Here is a 24,752-nt window from a genome sequence, read left to right on the forward strand (position 1 = left end):
TTCTTCACCAAAGTTTGACTTCAACTACAACAGAAGACTTTAAATGCTTTCGACTGGATCAGGAATTGTACAGAGAGGGGAAAAGAACCACTGAATTTCCATGGGAAGTGTTACGTGAATCAAGATAGCTTGCGGGGGGTAGTGGGGGGAAGAAATAATCAATAGAAACAGGCTTCTGAACATCTGATATGTGCAACTGAATGATTGTGCAAGAGGTGGGAAATGATAAGACTATTGGCAGTAGGTTGGTGGGCAAAAATGTTCTCCAGTAATGTAAACTAGGTACTTCTGTTTGTCTTTTTAGTTGTTGAAGCGATAGACAAGTTGAAATGCTATTTTCTAGATTGTGTTCTTTGTGTGTGGTCACAATGTATGAAGGGTATTTCCAAATTGCCCAAAGAATATTTTTTTTAATTCTAATTTTTTGCTAAGTTAGCTTATGGAAATAACACTGTAGTTTCTCTAAGAGTTTCAGTTTAACTCTATCTCACAGTGAGAAAACTACATGCTCCTTTCACATTAAAAAATACATTTAATACCCCTGGACAAAGCAAGTAATGTGCTTTAAAACTGTTGCTCAAATGCTTCAAATTTTAATAATACCATAAGAAACTCCCAAAATACAATTCTTTAAGAAAGCATAAGAGTGTTGTATGATTTGTGCAAATAGATAAAGATATACAGCATTTTTATTATGAGGTCATCAGTCCTAAACAATTTCATTAAATATGAAATCTACAGTCTCCAATAATCATAAAAACATTGAATCATCATAAAACACGAATCATCATAAAACATAGTTATTCAGCAACTTGACAATCCATATAAGAGGGTATTCACAGGCCTCCCAGCATGTCCTACTGGGAATGACAATCACTCATGTTAGTTTATAAAGGTAATCTATTTTGACATATGCCACTCTTAAAATAAACATAGCTATATATTTTTAATGGATTTACGCCCATGTCACTATTGCTGATCATAAATGTCAGTCATGAATAGCAATTATCTGTGTTATTTAAAAACAGCCTATGTTGTGAAATTTGATTTAAATTGCCATATAACTGAAAATTTTTATGATATCCAAATGAAAATATTTGAAAATGTTAACATTTCAGAAGTGTGACACAAGATGGTATTAAAAAACACATGGGTTTTAATTAATTAACACGAACAAAGCTATATGGCTGTAAGTTCAAATCTTTAACTCTGTAGGACAACATTTACTGCAAGACATTAAATTTATGATAGGCCACGGAAGAGGAAGCCTTTAATTAGTGGCCTATCAGTCATACTGTCAACATGTAATGTCTGTGCTCTCGCTGTACCAATTTAAACAACTTGTGGAAACATTCTTAAATTGCTTTCAACTTGCCATCTGGCACCTTGCTGGATAAAGTGAGCCTTCATCCCTAAAGGTCTTTCTTCAAATGCGTAGGATGTTCACCACAGTGCTTCAGCACTATCAAAGACTATGATTTTATATTGGTTTTCAAAAGAACATTCCCATTATATGCTATCCAAAAGTCATTAGTCACTTTGCTGCACTTTAATGCAAAGCAAGGTAAGCTAATAGAATGTACAGATCCTCAGTGGAGCTGTTCCATGGTGAGCCCAACGTCAAAAAAATGCAATTGCAGCAACTGTAGTGATCAACCCTTAACAGATTTTAGTTCAGCCTGAAATGATGAATTTATTTTTGAAGAAATAATGGACTCGCCATCTGTCCTCGTGTTTTTCCCTATGCAACCGCAGTAATGCATCACTTCAGCTTAATGACAAAACCATGTCCAGAAGGGGAACTCATTTCCATCACATTGTGTGTCAAAGGCTGAAGTATATTTAAGATTAAGGAAGAGAAAAAATAGAAAAAGAAAATAAACTGCTGAAAGAAACAAAATGTTATTGACTTTTCAATAGGAGCTAAGAATGACTTCCTGGGTTCTTCACTTGGGGGCCATTGGCAAGAAATGGAGGAAGGGGTGATTTTAGTAATTTTTGAAGTGGTGGGCAATGTATGTTGTTAATTTGGACAGAAGCTAATTTCATTTTATGCAAAAGATCAGTTATGGGAGTTTCTGGTTCTGAATTGAGGCAATTCATTCTTCAGATCTCCTTAAATTTGAGCCAAGATGCATAGATTTCACTTCATGTAAGCTCACGCATATAACACACAACAGGGATGGAACAGACTGTCACATTTTTAGGATTTACTTAGCTATTTCTCCGATGCTCATTATAGTAAACAAGCCCTCACTATGTACAAACCAGAATATAGCATCATAGAATGCTACAACACAGAAACAGGCTGTTGAGCCCATGAATTCTGCACAGGTGTTTTATCCATGTGAGCCACTTGGTCTAATCCCATTCTACTGCATGTTCCCCATAGCCTTTAATCTTTCTCTTTTTGAAGCAAGTACATACGGACTCTGCTCCAACAATGGTTTAGGGCAGAGAATTCCACATTCAAAACACTCTGTTGATTATTTTAAATTTGTATCCATTCATCACCATCTCACTGGCCAATGGAACCAATCTATTGCTAGTTACCCCATCACAACTCTTCATAATCTGGAAGACTTCCATCAGATCACCATTCAACCTTCTCAGTTCCAGTGAAAAAAGCCCTAACTTTTCAAGTCTCTCTGTAACTGTAACCCCTCATCCCTCGTAACACCTACATTGCACCATTGCTTTTATTTCCTTCCTCTAATGGGATGCCGAAAGCTATACACAATACTTCAACTGTGGCCTAACTAACATCTTATACAAGTACACCATTAGCTTCTTTTATGTTGTATGCCATTAGATGCAAAATCAAAAATGCTGTTGATTTTTTTTATGACCTAATTTTCTTGTGCTGCCACCTTTAATGACCTTGGTTCCAATTTTAACTCCCCGTGGGAATCGTTAGGGCCGAGGTGGATGGGAATCTATCGGTCTTCCGCAGCATAAGGCCCAGGAGATTTTAACTCCCAGGCGTCATCTGCACAGGTCCCATCAGTCTACCACTGGAACACGGCAGGAATCGCTAGCTGGCTGGTGCGCAGGAGCAGGATTTCAGGCAGCAGGAAGACGCCGCCGCCGGGGACCCAAAGGTACCGTCCCCAGCAGTCACGTAAGTGGTTAGAAGAAGGGTTGGGAGGGCCTCGTGGTGAGGGGAGGGAGGGAAGCCAAAGGCAGGGAAAGCCCACAGTTTCCTTGTGAAGCCCGGAGAGCCTCTTCTGGTCCAGGAGCCACTTGCTGCAGGTTTGCCTGGCGGGGAAGCCAGGCGTCTTTCTTGAACAGGTCTTGGCTTAAAATTGCAACCCATGGGAAGGCAGTGGGATCGGACAGGTAAGTCGCTGCAGTCATTTTAACTGCCCACCCACCCGGTTTCCGCGGACAGAGTTAAAATCAGCCCTCTAGTATCTGTGCACCAAGGTCGTTTTGTACTCATAATACTTTGTAACGTAGCACTGCCTAAGGATTGAACAGAAAACCTTGCTATTGTAGTTAGATGAATGAATTTACACAAGCCCTCTCCTGTTCTTCTAGTCTTTTGATAGCGAAAGGATAAACACTCCATTAGGTTGTGACTTAGGCTATAAAGTACAAATCAGAGTTTTTAACTGTAAAGATTGATCAGTAGCATTAAGGCAATACAGCAGATTCCACTTGGATTCAGAATATTAAAATATTGAGACAGAGCACTTTATTAATTCTCTTAGTGATACTAAACCTGCACAAGCATCCACAATATCATTTATATGAGAAATTTCATCCACCAACATTAAGGGCATGATTTTAAAAGACATTTGCGGGTGCGTTGAGGGCAAATAAAATTGTGTTTCTGAGGAGTGGGCAGAAATCCCGGCTCCAATACTCTGAAGAACGCGCACGACCCAGAGCCATCTGGGCGCACGCGCCATTCCTGAACCCGGAAGTCCCACCGGCAATTAAAGCCGACTGGATGATATTTAAAGCAGCAATTCAACTAGGTAAAGTAGTTAAAAAAATCTATAAATACAACTAACTATGAAGGCAAGAGATTTCAATGCTGCCTCAAGGTGTTTCCTGTGTGAAATACGGCACTGGAAAGTAGTCAGGTTTCAGCCGGCAGCCATTTGGACATTTAAATCCCTGTTTGACAGATAGGGATAAAAGGTGAGTTATTGCAGCAGGGCACTCAGTTCTCTCAGACAAACTTTTGGCTCCGAGTTCTTCATGTTTAGACTGGGAATTCTTGGTTTCCACTCAGAATTGTTCCGTTTGTACTTATTTACCAACTTTTCGGACCCCCTCAAACTGACACCATCAGGATGGGGGGTGCGATGGCTGCATTCACCACTACATCCGAGAACGAGGAACTTCACCATCCTCGCCAGGCACGGCGTGCACTTCCGCCACTTGGAGCTCCACAACACAGTGCTGCGCCACAGGCACCTGCACAAGAGCACAGAGGGGAACAACAGAGGGACCAACGTTGCAGGAGGCACTACCCTCGTCAGAGGGTCTACAGACTGAGGCTCAGCTTCCTGGATGTCTCTGAGGAGCAGTGCATGCGAAGGCTGATTTTGAGTCACCAGGTGGTCACAGTCATCTGCAGCTTCCTTCATGCTGAGCTGCTCCCGGCTGGGCCTGGCGGCATCTCATTACCAGTCGCTGTTAAAGTGACCACTGCCCTCAACTTCTTCACCTATGGATCATTTCAGGGTGTCAACGCCGGGGTCTCTCAGTCGTCTGCCTATAAGTGCACAAGGCAGGTCAACACGGTTTGTTTCGCAGGGCCTCCAAATACGTCAACTTCCCCATGGACGACCTCAGTCAAGAGAGGACAGTGGGATTCCACTCTGTGGCTGGCTTCCCAGGTGTACAGGGTGCAATCGATTACACGCATATAACAATCTAAGCAACTCCATACGAGCTAGGACTGTTCATCAACAGAAAGGGTTATTACTCCAACAACGCTCAGCTTGTTTATGACTACCGCAAAAGATTTCTTCACATGTGTGCAAGATTCCCCAGCAGCTGCCACAATTCGTTCATTCTGAGGGAATCCAACATCCCGGACCTCTTCCACGCACCAAACAACCTTAAGGGCTGGCTCCTCGGAGACAAGGGATATCCCCTGCACAGTGGCTGACGACACTTCAGCGAGGAGTGGCGTTGATACAATGATAGCCACATCGCCACCAGGTCTGTAATTGAACATGCGATAGGATTGCTGAAGATGAGATTTTGGTGCCTCAATTGTCCTGGGGGAGCACTTCAATACGCACCAGCGAGAGTGGGTTGCATTATAGGAGTGTGTTGTATCCTGCACAACATGACGCAACAGAGAGGGGTACTGGTTGATGAGGTCCCATGCCCTCATCCAGCATCCACATCTACAATAAACGTTGAGGAGGAGCAGCAGCAGGAGGAAGAGGAGGAGGACAAACCCATGGGCAGAGCAGTGGCTCACCTGGCTGCTTGTGAGGCCAGGGAGTCACTCATATATGAATGGTTCTCATAAGATCATAAAGTGAGAATAATCCAGTCCTCACACCACCTGGAAAGAGCAGTGCCAACACCACCACCCCCCAGTTCCCCACCCACCTCCCTGCACAAAACAGTCCTGCAACTACGCATACACCCACTGGAATGTCACCCACTGGGTGGCATCAAGTCTCGCCTTTCACGATGAAGCACATGAAAGGGCGCGATCAGAAAAGGCAGTCAAGAATGGGCAAGATGTGGCAGTAGTGGTGAGAATGATAACATTTAATGTGACTTTAACAAAAACCAAATATAAATGAAAAACATGACAGTCTGTCAGACACCCTTGTACATACCTCTCGTGATCACAAAACCTTAGCCATTCTCTTCCTACTACTTCTACGTGGTGCATCCTCTGTGGCTGCAGCAGAGTTAGTGGCAGGTTGCTCATGTCCATGCCCGGACTGCTTAGATACTTTCAGCCTATGCCCTCTGGATTTTGGTGCCCATGAGGGCTCTGCCAAAGACTGCTCCACCTGCAGCTGTGCAGGGGCAGACTCAGCCACCGGGGGAGGAGGCAACATTGCGGGTACTGGTTGAGAGGGGGGCAATGGGTGAAATGTGGGAGCGCTTTGAGAGGCATCCCCAATTCCATGTCCCCTTTCACAATCAACCCTCTCCTGGACCAGGCCCACATCATTCCTACCACCCTGCTGGAGAACAGTTTGGAGGACATGTGTGATGCCATGGAAGCCCAGTTGTAAAGTTTGTCTGCCTGTTTAAGGCGGCAGAATATTGTTCACCATGAGTCCCAACAGCCTGAATGGACTCATTTGTGAACCGAGTTTGAAGCTCAATAGAGATTAGCCTTCTCTCCTTCACAGACATTTCCGCGCTTACTTGCGACACTATCTCAGACATTTCCGCAGTAACGTGCGACACTATCTCAGACAGTTCCTCATGTACCTGTGCCACCATTCCACCAATGCAGGAGTTGGACTCCTCCATTCTCTGCACTATTGTAGGGAGTGTGCGTGGCACCTGTTCCAGTACCTCACAAATGTGCTACTGTCCCTTCATCATTCTCCTTTTAAAGGATGGCCCCCGGGGTTCAGCATCTGCACCCAGCTGATCAGAGCCTGGAGAGGAGTGCGCCCACCGACGCGGACTCTCTACAGCTGCCCCTACCACCAGTGTCTGCTCGTGCTCACTTGTGTGTGGTGACTCACCATGTGCCAACACAACTAACTGACTACTAGGACCCACTGAGTTGTGAGTATCTGGTGGATGGCTCACTAAGATGTGACAGTGCGCCCTCAGAGGCCGGGAGCTCCTCTGAGGAATTAACCTCATCCATCAGTGCGGTCGTTGAAGGGCCTGTAAGAGAACCGAAGGCAATATTAAGCATCATCACAGATGTGTCATGTTGCGATGAGCATATTGAGGCATTCAACATGCTAAGCATTGTTAACATCAATTCATATTGTGTGTGATGAATGTTAAAGTTGTGTCACCAGACGTTTGTGGGGCGCCAGTCTTGACATCCTCGACGGACAGGCACTCGAGGGTGTGACTGATCTCCAGGGCTGCCTCCTCCGCCTCTGTGAGGACCACTAATTGTTGTGACGCCCCTCCAGTTCTCGCCCTCTCGCCTGCATTTTGCGCTCTCTTCTCCTAGAAGGGGAGAAAGTACAGACGTGTGAGTGAGTGATGGTGAATTGGTCAGCCGACGAATGCATTGCTTTAGGTGAGGCTGACAGTGAAAGAGGTGCATCAGAGGGTGAGTATCAGGCAGAGACATCACATTGGATCAGGAATGGGGTGAGTGGTAGTGGTGGTGTCACAAATAGGGAGGTGAGGATATGCTCAGGAAGTGAAGGTAAGTTGAGGATGAGCCTTAAGTGGGTATGAGGAGTGATGTGATGGAGTAGTCTTGGCAGTGCAGAATGGGTTGGGGGTGGGGTGGTGATGTGCAACACGGAACACAGGAGAATCAGTAAGTGTACTCACTTTTGTTGACCTAGAGGTCTTTGAAACGCTTCCTGCACTGGACCCAAGTGCGGGATATGTTGCTCCTCTTCGTGACCTCCTCTGCCACCTCGCGCCAGGCCTTCTTGGTGGCAGAGGCAGGGCACTTCCTCCTGTCGGCCAGAGAAAATAGCTTCCTCCTCCTCCTCACCCCGGCCAGTAGCACCTGAAGTGAGGCACCGCTGAATCTTGGAGCAGCCTTGCCCCTGTGCTGCTCCATTGTGTCTTCTTCCTCCTTGCTCCAGCAAAATCCATTGGAGAAATGGCCCTTTAAATCTAGACGCTGCAGCTAACAGCCTGTCATGCGGGTGCGCAGTCCGCCCGCTGGGCAGCTTTCGGATGGCAAACCCGGAAAGCAGATTAATGGCCACCAATTAAGTTGCGATTGGGTGGGGAACGGTAAGTTTTTGTTATTCGCGTTTGCCGCCCCCTTTGACACCCCCCACCCCCCGCTGCCAACCCACCACCTTATTAAAATCGTGCCCTAAGTCTCCAGCTTCTATCTCAATGGCTCAAAGGGACTGAAGAAAACAGCCAATTATATTTCTTTGCTTCAGCAAGAAGCTGTCAATCAAGCCCTGCCCCCCCAACACACCCTATGGGACATTCTTCACTGGCACTGGCTTACTTGAAAGCAAGGTAATCCTTTAGGAATGCCAATCAACAACAAAAAGATACAATGGCACCTGGCTGGCGTTTGGGCAGAACAAAGTGCAACTATTTGGAATGACACTTTGAGCGTGGGTGGAAAACTGGCAGAGGCTAATCAGCTGCCCCTAATACACCCCAGCTGACTTTCCTTTCCATTAAAGAAAAATGGAAAGGTAAACTGGGCAGGGTCTATAATGGGAGGTCGATTCGCAACTGCCAGTTTTACGCTGCACTGAAAGTAAAAATTACTCCCAATATTTGTGAAACACCTTGTTATTGGCCTAAAGTGATTGTTCATTCAATCAGAATCATTTAGGTAATTTATTACAGTTACCTGCCCTAACAAAAGGCAAATTGACCCCTATAGCATTCTGAGCCACACATGAGGAATGTGGATTCCAACCACCTAGTTTAAGCATGCAATAAGCAAAACTAAGGTTATTAATCATATTTCAAACTGATCACCAAAATATCAAACTTAATTATTTGTGAGAAAACCCCTAAGCTGATTAATATCCTACTACACTATTACTGTTTCCCATTTCTACACTAATGGAATTTGCAAATGATACTAAATTATCACACTCTTTTGCAAGGTATTCTAAAATTCATCATGCAAGACTTTATAGGGCTGATCTTATGAAAATGCACTACCAGCCGGGAGCCTTGCCTGTCGGGAGTGCATATTGAGAAATCAGAGACCATGGGGGGGTGATTTACACTTTTGATGGGGACGGAAAATTGGCGATAGTGGATTGGCTACCCGTTATACCGCCCGCCTGATTTTTCTTTTCATTGATTTCAATGGAACGGATAACCGGGCAGGGTGTATAACAGGTAGCCAATCTGCTACTGCTAGTTTTCCGCTCCTGTTGAAAGTGAAAATTACACCAAAAATTCTTAGAATTTTCTGCCCAGCACTGGTGTTTCCCCGCCCCCCCCACCCCAAGTAAGTTGATAGGGTTAATGATATGTTGATAGGATTACAGATATGCTGATAGGTCTACATGAAGTAGGGTGGGAGCAGCACGTGCAGAGTATAAACACCAGCAAAGACCAGTTGGGCCGAATGGCCTATTTCTGTGCAGTAAATTCTATGTAAAGTACAATATATTTATTGCAGGCCTATTGCATGAATTTACAATGGTGGCCTTTTAGTTCTTATTGGCATATTGTCTGCCTTTCTTTCATGCATTCGGACCAGCATTATTGATTTCAAAAGGTTACATTGAGTTATATCAAGTCTACAGAACAGGAACAGGCCATTCGACCCAGTTGGTCTATTTTAGAGTTTATGCTCCACACAAACCTCCTCCCTCCCTACTTCATCCAATCCTATCAGCATATCCTTCTATTCATTACTCCCTCATGTGTTTATCTAGCTTCCATTTAAATGCATCTGTGCTGTTTGCCTCAACTATTCCTTGTGGTAGTGAGTTCCACATTCTTACCACTCTTTGGGTAAAGAATTTTCTCCTGAATTCCCTATTGGATTTATTAGTGACTATCTTATATTTATGACCTCCAGTTTTGGACTTCCCCATAAGTTCTCTACGCCTACTCTATCAAATCCTTTCATTCCCTTTCATTATCTTAAAAACCTCTGTCGGGTCACCACTCTGCCTTCCCTTTTCTAGAAAAAAGAGCCCCAGCATTTCCTGATATGTATATCCTTTCAGTTCTGTTATCATCCTTGTGATTCTTCTTTTGCACTTTCTCCAATGCCTCTATAGCCTTTTAATAACATGGAGACCAGAACTGTGCACAGTTTTCCAAGTATGGTCCAACCAAGGTTCTACACAAGTTTTTTTTTTATTCGTTCATGGGATGTGGGCGTCGCTGGCAAGGCCAGCATTTATTGCCCATCCCTAATTGCCCTTGAGAAGGTGGTGGTGAGCCACCTTCTTGAACCGCGGCAGTCCGTGTGGTGAAGGTTCTCCCACAGTGTTGTTAGGATGGGAGTTCCAGGATTTTGACCCAGCGACGATGAAGGAACGGCGATATATTTCCAAGTCGGGATGGTGTGTGACTTGGAGGGGAACGTGCAGGTGGTGTTGTTCCCATGTGCCTGCTGCTCTTGTCCTTCTAGGTGGTAGAGGTTGCGGGTTTGGGAGGTGCTGTCGAAGAAGCCTTGGCGAGTTTCTGCAGTGCATCCTGTGGATGGTACACACTGCAGCCACTGTTCACCGGTGATGAAGGGAGTGAATGTTTAGGGTAGTGGATGGGGTGCCATTCAAGCGGGCTGCTTTGTCCTGGATGGTGTCGAGCTTCTTGAGTGTTGAGTGGAGCTGCACTCATCCAGGCAAGTGGTGAGTATTCCATCACACTCCTGACTTGTGCCTTGTAGATGGCGGAAAGGCTTTGGGGAGTCAGGAGGTGAGTCACTCGCCGCAGAATACCCAGCCTCTGACCTGCTCTTGTAGCCACAGTATTTATATGGCTGGTCCAGTTAAGTTTCTGGTCAATGTTTTCCCCCAGGATGTTGATGGTGGGGGATTTGGCGATGGTAATGCGTTGAATGTCAAGGGGAGGTGGTTAGACACTCTCTTGTTGGAGATAGTCATTGCCTGGCACTTGTCTGGCGCGAATGTTAACATAACTTCTCTGCTTTTCAATTCTATCCCTCTAGAAATGAACCCCAGTGCTTGGTTTGCCTTTTTTATGGCCTTATTAACCTGCGAAGCTACTTTTAGTGATTTGTGTATCTGTACTCTTTGCTCCTTTACCCCATTTAGACTTTTGTTATCCAAGCAATATGTGGTCTACTTATTCTTACTACCAAAATGTATCATCTCACACTTATCTATATTGAAATTCATTTGTCAATCACATGCCCTTTCTGCAAGTTTATTAGTGTCTTCTTGCATTTTGACGCATTCTTCCTTTGTATTAACTATACCCCCCAATTTGGTTTATGCTCCATATCCCCTCCGCAAATTTTGAAATTGTGCTTCCAATTCCTGAATCCAAATCATTAATATAAATTGTGAACAACAGTGGTCCCAACACCGATCCCTGTGGAACACCACTTCCCACCTTTTGCCCGCCTAAGTAGCTACCCTCAACCCCTACTCTGTTTGTTTTCTGTTTTGTAGCCAGCTTGCTATCCATTCTGCTACCTGTCCCCTGAATCCACTAGTCATGAGTCTACAATACGATAGCTTATTGAAGGCCTTTTGAAAATCCAAATATATTACATCTACTACATTACCCTTGTCTACTCTTTGTTACTTCGTCAAAGAATTCAATAAGGTTTGTCAAGCATAACTTTCCCCTTCTGAAATCCATGATGACCATACTATTATATTTTTGTTTTCTAGATGTTTTTCTATTACATCTCTTCTTCTAATGTCATGCCCACCTTGTTAATCTCCCTGGTAAATATTGAGGCAAAGTAACTATTCAATATTTCTGCCATTTCGCTGTCATTACCAGTTAGTTTAATTTGTGCATCCGTTAGTGGCCCTATCCCTATTCTGATTTTTCTTTTGTTATTTATGTGTCTGTTGAATACTTCACTCTTCCTTTTTATATTCCTTGATAATTTAATTTCGTAGATCCTCTTTGCTTTCCTAATTGTTTTTTGACATCATTCCTAACCTCTTTGTATTTCCTTTTATCATCCTCTCCTTTACTGTCTATGTGCTGAGTATGCCTTTTTCTTTCGTTTCAATTTTACCCTTATCTCTTTATTCATCCATGGTGTTTCATTATTGGCTAGTTTGTTCTTGTTCTTTAGCAGAATATATTTCTCCTGAATTCTATTGATCACTATTTTAAATATTTCCCACTGCTGTTCTAACTCTTTGTTTTTGTGAATTTTTTTCCCAGTTTACCTTCCTTAGTTCCATTCTCATCCCCTCAAAATTAGCTTTTTCCCAATCTATGTCTTTGTCTTGCTTATGACTTTCTCAATCATTATTTTAAACCTCATTATGTTATGATCGCTATTGCCTAGATGTTCCCCTACGCTTACTTCTCTTATCTGCTCTGGTTCATTTCCCACTGCTAGATCCAACAGTGATTGTTGGGCTTCTCAGAAACTGGGTAAGGTTAATGTCATGATGAACAAGACACACTGAATATCAATGTATACATGGAGCATAGTATGGGATACTGCGAGAAGTCTTCACCAGCTTTCAATTTGGTGCACTGTGTGTGCTGAATAGCCAAATATTATGTAAATTCATCAGGAGATAACAGGCTAAATGCTGAAACAGTAGCATGAGTGACAGAGAGTATCACATTATGGTCAAGATGTTTTTAAAAAAATTATGACAGCTGAATACAAAAGTAACAGGAGCGGACAAGAAGTGATGCTTTGCTGTTCTAAGAAGTTGGTGCTCCATGTCTTAACAGCCATTTGCAATGATAGACTCAAAGTGTAGCATGGTTGCTCCCTTGCACCCATTTGAGGAAAAATGTATCATCAGATTTGACAGATGAGACAGATGAGGCACCAGTATTATCCACATCAGCAACAATTCAAGAAAGGCCTGCAGAAGGCAAATGTGATAGAATAAGTACTTCCTTTAGTTCTGTTCTTTCAATCAATTTGACAATCTGCACTGCTCAAAGTATCATACTACCTAATTATACAAAAGCCTCTTTCTGCTATTCTGTGGGCCGTAGCAAACATCAATGCATGTCAGTAACTGTTCATTGGTTTAAGGAAGCACATCCAATCAAAATCACCATGCCTGTCACATGGTACGTTACAGTGATGGCGCAGGCCTTCTGGCAAGGAATTTGGGTATACGGCATGAACACCCCTCCCATCGTCTGCTCAAAGTCTGCCCAAACTCAAATTCATGGCACCTTGGTCCTGAAATGAGGCTTGTGTTGGTTGTATCTCTGGAGCTTATTCCTGGACAACCTCACGTGTGATACTCTGAGGGGGAAGGCCAGGTTGTTAATTGTATATAAATGAATTGAATCAATTGATGAATGATTGTGTTCAGGTGCATGAACAATTGGAAACTCTCTGGCTCCCATTTATTAGGGATGCATTGGGTGTAATGTGAATCCCAGCAAATAAAGTTTATAAGCAACTAAAAGTATTCAGGCCTTCACTGTCTAGCAATCCAGTTTTAACATAGATGTCTGACAAGTGCTGCTGACCTGAGAAATGGTAGCCACAGGCTGGTTGCCTCCTGGTGTCATCATTCCACTGTGCAGTGGATCTGTATCCCCACTAATCACTGGGCTGGCTTGTCTATCAGATCCTGGAAGCTGAATCCTGGCCCCCATGATCTGGAACCCAGTGTGCAAGGTACTGTTTAATCTGTCCCCTACTGCCACCAGAGCTGCCATGTTGAGGAGAAAACACTGACTGTTTCTTAGGTGAGGGTCTGCTGCAGATTCCAATGAAGCCACATGTCTTCCATTGTTGCCTAAAGCAAAGAAATAGCTTCCCTCATGTTAGTGCAAATGTAGGCTGTTGACTCCAGAGTCGCAGCTATCAGTTGGAATACATCCTCAGAGCCTGCACTTAAGTGTGGTATTCCTTGAACATTCTTTTTTTTTAGGCGAGTACCCATGGGTTCTGGGTCCCATAACTTCAAAGCCAAAGTTAGCCTTCTCCTTCAGCTCCATCATGCACAGAATTACCCAATCCCACTTCCTCACTAATACTGTCTATCTCCCTCCAGGTGAAGGTAGCTTAGGTGATGCGTGGGAGTGAAAAAGTAAGTAATGCAGGGGATGAGATCGGGCAGTTTGTGACAAAATAACATGGAGTAGGTTCTTGGTCCAGGGATTCATGGGTGGTTTTGACCTCCATATCATCATCATCCCTCTCCTCAGGGACATCAGAAATACCATCTATTCCCACGGATTTATTTGTTATGAGTCCATTTAGTCTGCCGAGGACATTCATCTCATTTATAATAAGTCACTGATTTTTTTGGGGCTATCTGTCTTACTTGTCTGGAGAGGGCACATTGCCCACGTCCTCTCTGGTGAATATTTGGACGAAATAGTCATTCAGAATATTTACTATTTTATGCTCATTGTTAGTTTCAAGCCCATCTGTGTCTTTTATGATTTTTACTTGCTCTCCTGATTGCCCTCTTGTGTAACTGAAATAATTATTTTTACTATTATGCTTAGCTTCAGGTGCGATGATTCTTTCCAGATCTCTCTTTGCCCCTCTGATCACCCTTTTAATGTGAGTGTGCATTTTCTTATATTCATCCCATTGAGACTGTTCTCCTTTCTCTCCATAGGATTTGTAAAGGCTATCTATTGTCTTTATCTTACTTTTAATTTGTTAATCCATTTAAGGTCAAGATTTCTTAGTCTGACCTTGTTAATTTTGGGAATGTATTTACCCTAACCTTCAGAGGTGTTGCATTTGTCTTCGACTGAAATATTATTCAAGAACCTCCTCCAATTGATCTGCTTTGGCTGTTCCATCATTTCATCAAATTTAACCATTTTAAAGTTATGTATCTGGCTCTTGGTCTTAGATATTTCAGACTTTCAGATCATATTAAATTTTATCTTTCTATGTTGCTGTCCTGCAGAGTTGCTATAACTTCCATTTCCTGTATATTTTCTGGGTGGTGGGTGGCAATGAATACTAGATCAAGATGAGCTTTGCCTCATGTGGCTTCCTTGATATACTGGTCAACAAGCAGTTGTGCATTACATTATATCAACTGTGATTCAGAACCACTTGGGTTTCCCAGTTTATATTTGATTGATTGAAATCCCCTATTAAAATAATTTTACTATTCTTAACTGCCCTTCCTATCTCTTCAGAGAGCAAATCATACTCGTTCTTATGCTGACCTGGTGGTCTATAGCATACCTCTAGAGTTAGCTTTGATTTTTTAGCATTAGAAGTGTCTAGTTCATTTTGTAGCTTTCTACCTCCCACAAGATTAGCTTCTTTTACCTCCCAGGGATCCCTCTCAAATTGGGCTACACTGTTTCCTTTTTTGTCCACTCTGTCTTTACAAAACACTCCATATACTGCTGAATGTTATATCCATTTCCATCCTCAGGGTTTCTGATATTCTTACCACATCATCGTTCTCTACTGCCATAACAGTCTCCAGTTCTGTCATCTTATTTCTAATGTTTCCAGCATTGCTGAATGTAAATCTTATAGATTTGCCTTCTCTCATGTGCCCTAGTGTCTGCTTATTCCTGGTCTTTGGTTCATGTAAGTCTGCATTTCTCATTCTAGGCCTGCTTGTTGACTATCTTCCACCCTACAATCTGTCTCATCTGACATCCTGTGTCCTCCCTGCTCTCCCCCTCCACATCTGTTGTTTAAGTGATTAAGTGCCTCAATGTTCCTTGCAAATCATTTAGTCCTTACTTGGTTTCAGTGTAGTCCATCTTTCCTATACTCATCCTTTTTACCCTGGAAGGATTCCCAGTTTTAATGAAGGTTGTACTCACACAATGCTGCCAACCACTCATTTACCTCCTCAATTTTCTTGGTAAATTCCCATCCTTTGCCAGATACTGGGAGCATACCAGAGAATATTACTGTGCATACCCCATTTATGAATTTTGAGCCAATCATCATATATGTGGCTTTTATGGCTTCTATATTATTTCTCCCTATGTCATTTACCCTTACATGGACTACTAATACTAAGTTCCTATCTGCAGCACTGAAGAGAGGGGCGAGGGAGAATGAGTATAAGTGTGCTGGGGCCCTGAACTCGGAGCAGCCCAAATTTATGAACAAAACTGATCAGTGATAATAAAAAATTGAGTAAAGAAAATAGAATAAAAAGAAGTTTATGAATTTCTGTATAATTTATTTTAAGACTTTCAACTTATAATGGTGCTTTACTTGCCTTTTTGTCAGCAAATGAATCAATAATGTTATTGAAATCTACGGGCGCTAAATTGGGCCGTGTAGCGCCCATTGTTTCGGCGATACACGGCCTCTCCAATATCCAAGATGACGTCTCGGATGCGCACGCACGTTTCCTGTGTGATGTGTGCCAGATGCCATCTTGGTATAGGAGTTAGCGCATGCGCAAATACCGAACGTTGGAAGCATGTAAAGTAGGGAGAAAATGCATGCAATCAGTGTGCAATGCTGATTTAAAGTGATAGACACCATTTTCAACCTTAACGCTCAACTCAATGCACAGTCTTAAATCCGACCATCCAAACGTGCCTTACAGTGCCTGAAGGAACCCCCACCAGCGCTATTTAAAGGAGCTATGCAGGTGTTGCAGGTTAGTTGATGGATTATTGCTTCTGGTTGCTGGAGGAGTAGGAAGTGTTTTTTGAAGCTCCCTATTCTTACTGAGAGTTCCTACACTACTTTCGAGAGTGCTTTGGCAGGTACTGCCTTATGGGTCAGAAAGTTACAACCGTGGTTGAACAACAATCCTGCCAACCATGGGCGGTCTGCTGAGGCTCCCGCTGGACATTGAGCATGACTGGGAGCGTGCAGAGAGGCCACGCATAGCAGGTCAAGCTGCGTGGAGGCGCAGGGCACTGTGCAGGAGGCCCTACCCAATGAAGGCATTCCGGGATCAATTCTCTTACCTTAACGTGACCGAGGAGGATTGCATCCAACGCCTGAGGTTCACCAAGGAAGCCATCACCAAGATCTCTCAACTGGTGCGGCCACAACTGCAGCCACACAGCAGGGCGAGGACAGCAATGCCTGTGGCTGTGAAGGTCACCGTGGCACTGAATTTCTACTGCTCAGGAGCATTTTATGCCTCTGTTGGCGACATGTGCAACATCTCACAGTATGCAGTGCACTGCTGCATAAGGGAAGTCACAGACGCACTGTACCGCATGAGGAACAGGTTCATCACCGTCCCTCTGCAGAGACAATCAGAACGAGCGCGCACAGGGGTTCGCCCACATTGCTGGCTTCCCCATGGTGCAGGGTGCCATTGACTGCACACATATTGCCCTGCGTGCCCTGCACATCAACTCAGCCATCTTCATCAACCGAAAGGGCTTCCACTCCCTCAATGGGCAGCTGGTGTGCGACCACACACATCGGATCATGGAGGTCGATGCCCACTACCCTGGGAGCAGTCATGATATCTTCGTCATGCGGCAGTTCAACGTGCCAGCTATCTTTCACACAACTCGGCAAGTCAAAGGCTGGCTACTGGGCGACAAGGATTATCCCCTCGTGCCATGGCTCATGACACCGGTCAGGAAACCACGCACATGTGCACAGCAGGCCTATAATGAGAGCCATGCCACATGCAACATCGTGGAACACACCATAGGCCTTCTCAAACAACGCTTTCGCTGCCTGGACCAGTCTGGAGGAGCCCTGCAGTACTCCCCGGAGCGGGTGAGCAGATTTGTGGTGGTATGCTGCATGGTGCACAACCTCGTTATCATGAGGGACCAGCCTTTGCCACCAATGATTGCAGAAGACCCTGAGCCGGAGGAGGAGGAGGCTGAGGGGGAAGAGGCAGAGGAGCAGGAGGAGGAAGAGGCTGAGGAGGAGGAGGAGGAGGAGGAGGTGGATCCGGAAGAGGAAGTGGAGGAAGACGCAAGGGTGCAGCAGTAACCACACGCCTTGTCTGCAAGGGCTCTGCGTGCTCGCCTGATCCGTGCCCGGTATCAATAATTTGAACGACATCTGCCAACTCACCAACAGTCCTACATTCCCCACCTTTACGCACAAACCAGACAATCAAATCGCCCTCCATCTGATTGCACATTGGTGTCCCTCTCAGCTCATCGCATAAATAAAAACCACCACCAAATGCAAAATCAAAGTCTCATTTATCAATGAATAAATGAAATTAAGCAAACAGAATAGAAGTATTTACCCTTGTGCATTCCCTTAGTGCCTTCTGTTCCTGTGCCTTTACCTATCCTAGTGCTCCTACGAGGTGCTTCCCCAGTGGCTGGAGCATGGGTGGTGGGAGGCTGCAGGCCTTCAATGGAGGAGCATACAGATGGCCTTGGAGGACGATGTCGAGCAGCTCTGGGCGGGAAGAACCTGGCTTCAGACTGCACCATCTCAGCATGGGCTGCAGCAGTATGGCCTGGCTGGCTGAGAGGCAACAACAGGGGCACTGGCGGAGTGGCAGGGGTGTGAGCAGGAAGGCTGTCGCCCTGAGAGAGGACAGCAGGTCCGACTGCCATGGCACCATTGCCACTTTCCCCGGGCGGCGCCTCAGCAATCCTGGTGATCAGCTGGAGAACGGATTGCTGGAGTGCTGTGACGCCCTTGAAGCCCCGTTCCACAGTGGTCCCCAGAGCCACGATAGCAGCAGTCTGAGCTTCCAAGGCAGCAGTCTGAGCTCCAAATGCAGCAGTCAGACCTTGGATGGCAGATGTTTGTGCTGCAATGGAAGCTGTGATATCAGTCATCAGACGCTGTATCATGGCCATCATGTCTGGAACACCTTGGTTATATGAATTAAATTAACATCTAGAGCAAAAGTCACCCTGGATGAATGCATAAAGCATAAGGCAAGTTGAGACTCAGTTCTGATGAAGGCTACTACAAAATGTCATGATCAGTCTTTTTGTCTTTACATTTGCTGACTAAGCTGCTGTTTATTTCCAGAATTTTCTATTTTAATTTCAAATTGAGATTGTTTATGCGCAAAGCAACACAATTATGTAGAATGCAGACTGGCATTATAATACTGATACCGCTCAGAAATGTTTTTAAATATTATGTTGGGATCTCAATTTTAACAGTTGCTTTCATTAATGACTCTAAGGGAATCAAGGGATATGGGTATCGGGCAGGAAAGTGGAATTGAGATCGAAGATCAGCCATGATCTTATTGAATGGTGGAGTAGGCTTGACAGGCTGTATGACCTGCTCCTGCCCCTATTTCTTATGTTCTTATGAGGGGTGTTGCATATAAGCAACTGTCCTGTCTTCATTTGTTTCAAGGTGCAAATTAAAATCTGAGCAACATTAATTATAGTAAACAATCACATTCCCCTGTTCATTAGGTCAATTTATAAAATAAATGAAATGGCCATCCTACGAAATAAAGAAAATAACTTGTACACAAGAAAGAGTCAAGCACACTCAAATCAGAAACTGTAGCTGCCCAAACTTTGACAGGCAGATATAGATAGATAGATAGATAGATAGACAGAGTTATTTAAAAATATAATGCCTTTAAGGTCCACATCTGTTTTCCTGTTCTGTCTCATAGTTCACTGATAGACAAAGATATTCCAAGAAGGCACTGAAATTACCTGACATTCTTACTAAATACATCAGTACAAAGCCAAACAAATCTTATGTCTGGCTCCTTAAACCCAGTGGGGAACTGAAAAAAACAAGACTGCCTCACGATCAATTTAGGATCTATGCATTCTTACCTGATGGATTTCTTTTTCCGAGTTAATTTATGAAAAATGGGAAGAAAATAATAGCCGAGTTATGTTATGTGGCTAGAGAGCAGGTAGAAAAGCATACATTGTTAAATCTATGGGAGAATGTAGTTTCTGAAATAAAGATCAGAAGAAATGATTGACCTAACTTGCTGTAGCAGGGCATCTAACGACATCTGCCCTTGCACGTTTAGGTTTTTTAATTTTTTGCGTGGCAAGTTGCTGAAAGTGTGAGCTGATAACGTCACAGCGAGGGAAACAGGGCATCTGGGATCTAAGTGAACAGGGCAAGCAACTGTGTATCTCCTTAACCAATCAGATTTAAGGATTGTGAAATTAACAGTGCAAGGACTGAGAAGGAAGTATAAATTAGAGTAGGTGAATTCAATGTCAAATCAGGTACAGAAAGAGAAATAAAGAGAGGTAAAGAAAGATTGAAAGCAAGAAAGAGAGCGAGAAAAAAGAGACAAAAGGGAGGAGTGACATTTTTTTTAAATTTACATTTTTAAAATCTCCAACAACAATTAAAACCTAAAGGAATGAGACTCCACATTTGTAATAGTTAATTTTCAGTGCCAGAGGGGTTGACTGACAGTAATTAACATGTATTACATCGTTAAAAGGGTACTTAGACTGAAATGGACAAGACTTAACTTTCTGTGGGGAGTTTAGTTCACCATGCAAATGCAGCAACTTCACGCTGTTGAATGCATTTCAATAGTGAGGCAGCCAGCAAGATGCCATTTTCATGAAACTAACTGCGGAATGGCGCAATTTGAACAGCAACTTGTGGACATCCATGTTTAACCGTGCATCTGCCCCTTGCCTGAGGTTGCTGCAGCATTTGCGCATTAAAGCTTAAATAACGCTGTGTATTGCCAAGTGTGAAATACAGTTTCAGTCAATTTACACATACAGTTTGATAGACCCTTTCCTGTTTGTTCCTGACATCACAGTACTCGCTGGGATGCAACATTAACACTCAAGCCTTATTGGCCTTTTCTACTGTCTTGAAAAATCTATAATAACTGGAGAACTGCCAGCTAATAATGAAATGATAAAAGTGATCCTGCTCACCCTTGAGGCGTTTCTTCCTCAGCAAGTATTCTTTTCAGTACATAACTGTTTCTTATAAATAATAGAAAATGTGAACATCTACAGTGACCAATTTGGTTTCCGATAAAGCTTTTATGATACTGAGTTCTGTTTGCTGTGAAGCTGCATTTGAAGGTTTTTCTGCATATTATTTGATTGATAATTAAAATTTTAACGCAATCCTTTTTAAAAAATTGCACCTGTTTTACACATGCTTTATTTGCAAACAACGGATATGGAAAAATCATGTTAAAAGAGAAGCAATATTAATGCAAATTGCTCTGCATATATTTGTCATTCAATGTACTTTTCATTCACACTCTTGGATAAGGTAAATGACTTTTAAGAGAAAGTTGAATTTTTCAGCAAAAAGAAATTTTATTTCTTCATTCCACTTAAAGCAGACATGAGACATTACTGTCCACGAACTTGATTTCTAGTAACCAGCAGAACAAGGAAGAATATTTTGATAGATCAGTGCAATCTTCGGTCAATATGTAGGTATGGAAATCTGATAAACACCTAGGTGTGCTACTGAACTAAGGGGAGTTTAGTAGGCTCTGGATGCACTAATTCTGCATTAAATGAGAGTTCAGGTTTCTCACTTTTAATATACTTTTAAAAAATACACAGACATTCTCAGGACAGAATCTTGGAGCGAGAATGCATTACTGTACACAACTGAGCAAGCAATCATGATGGTGCTGAATCACCTGTTAATCCCTTAATATGCATGTAAGTGCTATAAATAATGCTCAATGTTTCAATTCAGCTGTGGAATGCACAAATGAAAAGAATTGAGGGAGCAAATATGGCATGGAAAATCATACTGCACAGATAACACCATTCTGAGCATTCCAAAATGAACTTCAACAAACCTCCCTCAACAATGAATGGCCTTTGCAGGTGGATCTAGGATTGTTTTCTGGGGCAGTGGGGAGAAGGAATATTTATCACTATCTGTTAGTATTAAATCACATTCGGTTAGTATTAAATCTAGCATGTAATTTTTATTTTAAACTCATAATTTATCTATCCAATCATCATGAACACACTGAACCTAGTACTATATAAATAAATATTTGCCTTTATTTTCATATGCAGATGCTAAAATAAAGACATTCAACATGATAGAATGAGTAACTCTGGAGTAAAATGCTGCTGGAACACAAAACCACCTAAACGTACTAATGACATGTCAATGCACTGGTCCAATGCATACTGTCCGAAATCTTTTGTTGCTTTTATTTCTATATCAGTAGCAAAAATTGATCAAAATAATGACATTTGAGAAACATCTATCAGTTGACCCTTCTCTATCTCTCAGACTTCCAACATGTTTTTTTTTGACATAGAGATTTTTGACAATCCTCATAGACTGAAACTGATATCAGAACATTGTGCTAGATTAGCTTTGGTAAATACATATTTATCGCAGCTAATTCATTTTCTAAATGTAGTTGAACCTTTACATACAAATTAGAGAGTATCATCCAAACAGAAAATCACTGGGGCAGAAATCGCTCGGAGCGGCAAGCCAACACTGCTCGCTGCTCCATAGATTTATACTAACCCATTAACTTACTGCAATCTTTTCGTCAGCCACTTCCTCGAATAGGAAACGGTGAAGAGCCCAGCGTCAGTTCAGGGGAAGCTAGGACCCCGGGAGAAGCGAAAAGATCGATCTCTCCCCTTGACCAATCAGATGACAGCAATTTCTACAAGCTGCGTTCAATGTCTCTGCAGGCTTGAATTGTTAAACCAGGAAGTGAAAGGTACGACATTAAAGTTAATGTAACATCAGCTATAAACACCACCCTCCGGGTGAAAAAAATTCTCCTCAGCTCCCCTCTAATCCTTCTACCAATTACTTTAAATCTATGCCCTCTGGTCACTGACCCCTCTGCTAAGGGAAATAGATCCTCCCTATCCACTCTATCTAGGCTCCTCGTAATTTTATACACTTCAATTAAATCTCCCCTCAGCCTCCTCTGTTCCAAAGAAAACAACCCCAGCCTATCCAATCTTTTCTTATAGCTAAAATTCTCCAGCCCTGGCAACATCCTTGTAAATCTCCTCTGTACCCTCTCTAGTGCAATCACATCTTTCCTGATATGTGGTGACCAGAACTGTATGCAGTAGTCTAGCTGTGGCCTAACTAATGTTTTATACAGTTCTAGTATAACCTCCCTGCTCTTATATTCTGTGCCTCAGCCAATAAAGGAAAGTATCCTGTGTGCCTTCTTAACCACCTTATCTACCTGTCCTGCCACCTTCAGGGTTCTGTGGACATGCACTCCAAGGTTCCTCTGTTCCTCTAAACCTCTCAGTATCCTCCCGTTTATTGTGTATTCCTTTGTCTTGTTTGCCCTCCCCGAATGCATTACCTCATACTTCTCCGGATTGAATTCCATTTGTCACTTTTCTGCCCACCTGACCAGTCCACTGATATCTTCCTGTAGTCTACAGCTTTCTTCCTCACCATCAACCACACAGCTAATTTTTGTATCATCTGCAAACTTCTTGATCATGCCCCCTACATTCAAGTCCAAATCATTAATATGTATCACAAAAAGCAAGGGATCTAGTACTGAGTCCCCCATTGGAAACAGCCGTCAACCATTACTGGCTTCCTGCCACTGAGCCAATTTTGGATCCAACTTTCCCTTGGATCGCATGGGCTTTTACTTTTTTGACCAGTCTGCCACGTGAGACCTTGTCAAAAGCCTTGCTAAAATCCATGTAGGCTACATCAAATTTGTTACCCTCATCGACCCTCCTTGTTACCCCCTCAAAAAATTCAATCAAGTTAGTCAGCCACGATCTTCCCTTAACAAATCCATGCTGACTGTCCTTGATTAACCCATGTCTTTCTAAATGACGATTTACGCTGTCCTTCAGAATAGATTCCAATAATTCGCCCACCACCGAGGTTAGACTGACTGGCCTATAATTACTTGGTCTATCCCTTTCTCCCTTTTTAAACAACGGTACAAAGTTAGCAGTCCTCCAATCCTCCAGCACCACGCCTGTAGCCAGGGAGGATTGGAAAATGATGGTCAGAGATGGCATTTGAAATTTAATGCACAGAAGTGCGAAGTGATACGTTTTGGCAGGAAGAATGAAGAAAGGCAATGTAAACCAAATGGTACAATTCTAAAAGGGATGCAGGAACAGAGAATCCTGGGGGTATATGTGCACAAATCTTTGACGGTGGCAGGACAGGTTGAGAAAGCTGTTAAAAAAGCCTATGGGATCCTGGGCTTTATAAATAGGGGCACAGAGTACAAAAGCAAGGAAGTTATGTTGAAACTTTATAAAACACTGTTTTGGCCACAACTGGAGTATAGTATCCAATTCTGGGCACCGTACTTCAGGAAGGATGTGAAGGCCTTCGAGAGGGTTCAGAAAAGATTCACTAGAATGGTTCCAGGAATGAGGGACTTCAGTTACGAGGATAGACTGGAGAAGCTGGGGTTATTCTCCTTAGAGAAGAGAAGGTTGAGAGGAGATTTGATAGAAGTGTTTAAAATCATGACGGGTTTAGAGAAAGTAAATAAAGAGAAACTGTTCCCATTGGCGGAAGGGTCGAGAACTAGAGGACACAGATTTAAGGTGATTGGCAAAAGAACCAAAGGCGACGTGAGGAATAATTTTTTTACGCAGTGAGTAGTTATGATCCGGAATGTGCTTCCTGAAAGGGTGGTGGAAGCTGATTCAACTGTGGCTTTCACAAAGGAATTGGATAAATATTTGAAGAGAAAAAATTTTCAGGGCTACGGGGAAGGAGCGGGGGAATGGAACTAACTGGATTGCTCTTACAAAGAGCCGGCATGGGCTCGATGGGCCGAACAAATGGCCTCCCTCTGTGCTGTAACGATTCTATGATTCTAAGTGGGGAATACCAGGGCAAATCACCCTGCTACTGAACTCAGCAACTGTAATGCGAGGCCGCCTACAGCCTTCACATCATCATGTGTGTTGATGGGAATATCATTTCCTCTAATTAATCTAAAAATGAAAGACAGTGTCTAGAATTCTCATTCCTGGCAGAGACAGCACCTCCAAGCATGTCTCTATAGTATTTCCCAATTGCATCCTTGCAGCAAATGGAAAAGCTGTGGACTTACTGACTGCTAATATAAAGCTTGTGTAGCCAGTTCCACGTGGTCATATTCAAGTAGGTGCCC

General features: G+C 43.2%; 1 protein-coding gene across 1 annotated transcript in view; it reads right to left on the reverse strand.

The window, feature by feature from the left end:
• The window catches only part of gpc5a (glypican 5a), a 1,114,293-nt gene that overhangs the window by 517,492 nt on the left and 572,049 nt on the right, over positions 1–24,752 (reverse strand). The gene's annotated exons all lie outside the window — the stretch shown is intronic.

The sequence above is a fragment of the Heptranchias perlo genome, chromosome 6 (assembly GCF_035084215.1).
Source record: "Heptranchias perlo isolate sHepPer1 chromosome 6, sHepPer1.hap1, whole genome shotgun sequence".
Taxonomy (NCBI): Eukaryota; Metazoa; Chordata; class Chondrichthyes; order Hexanchiformes; family Hexanchidae; genus Heptranchias; species Heptranchias perlo.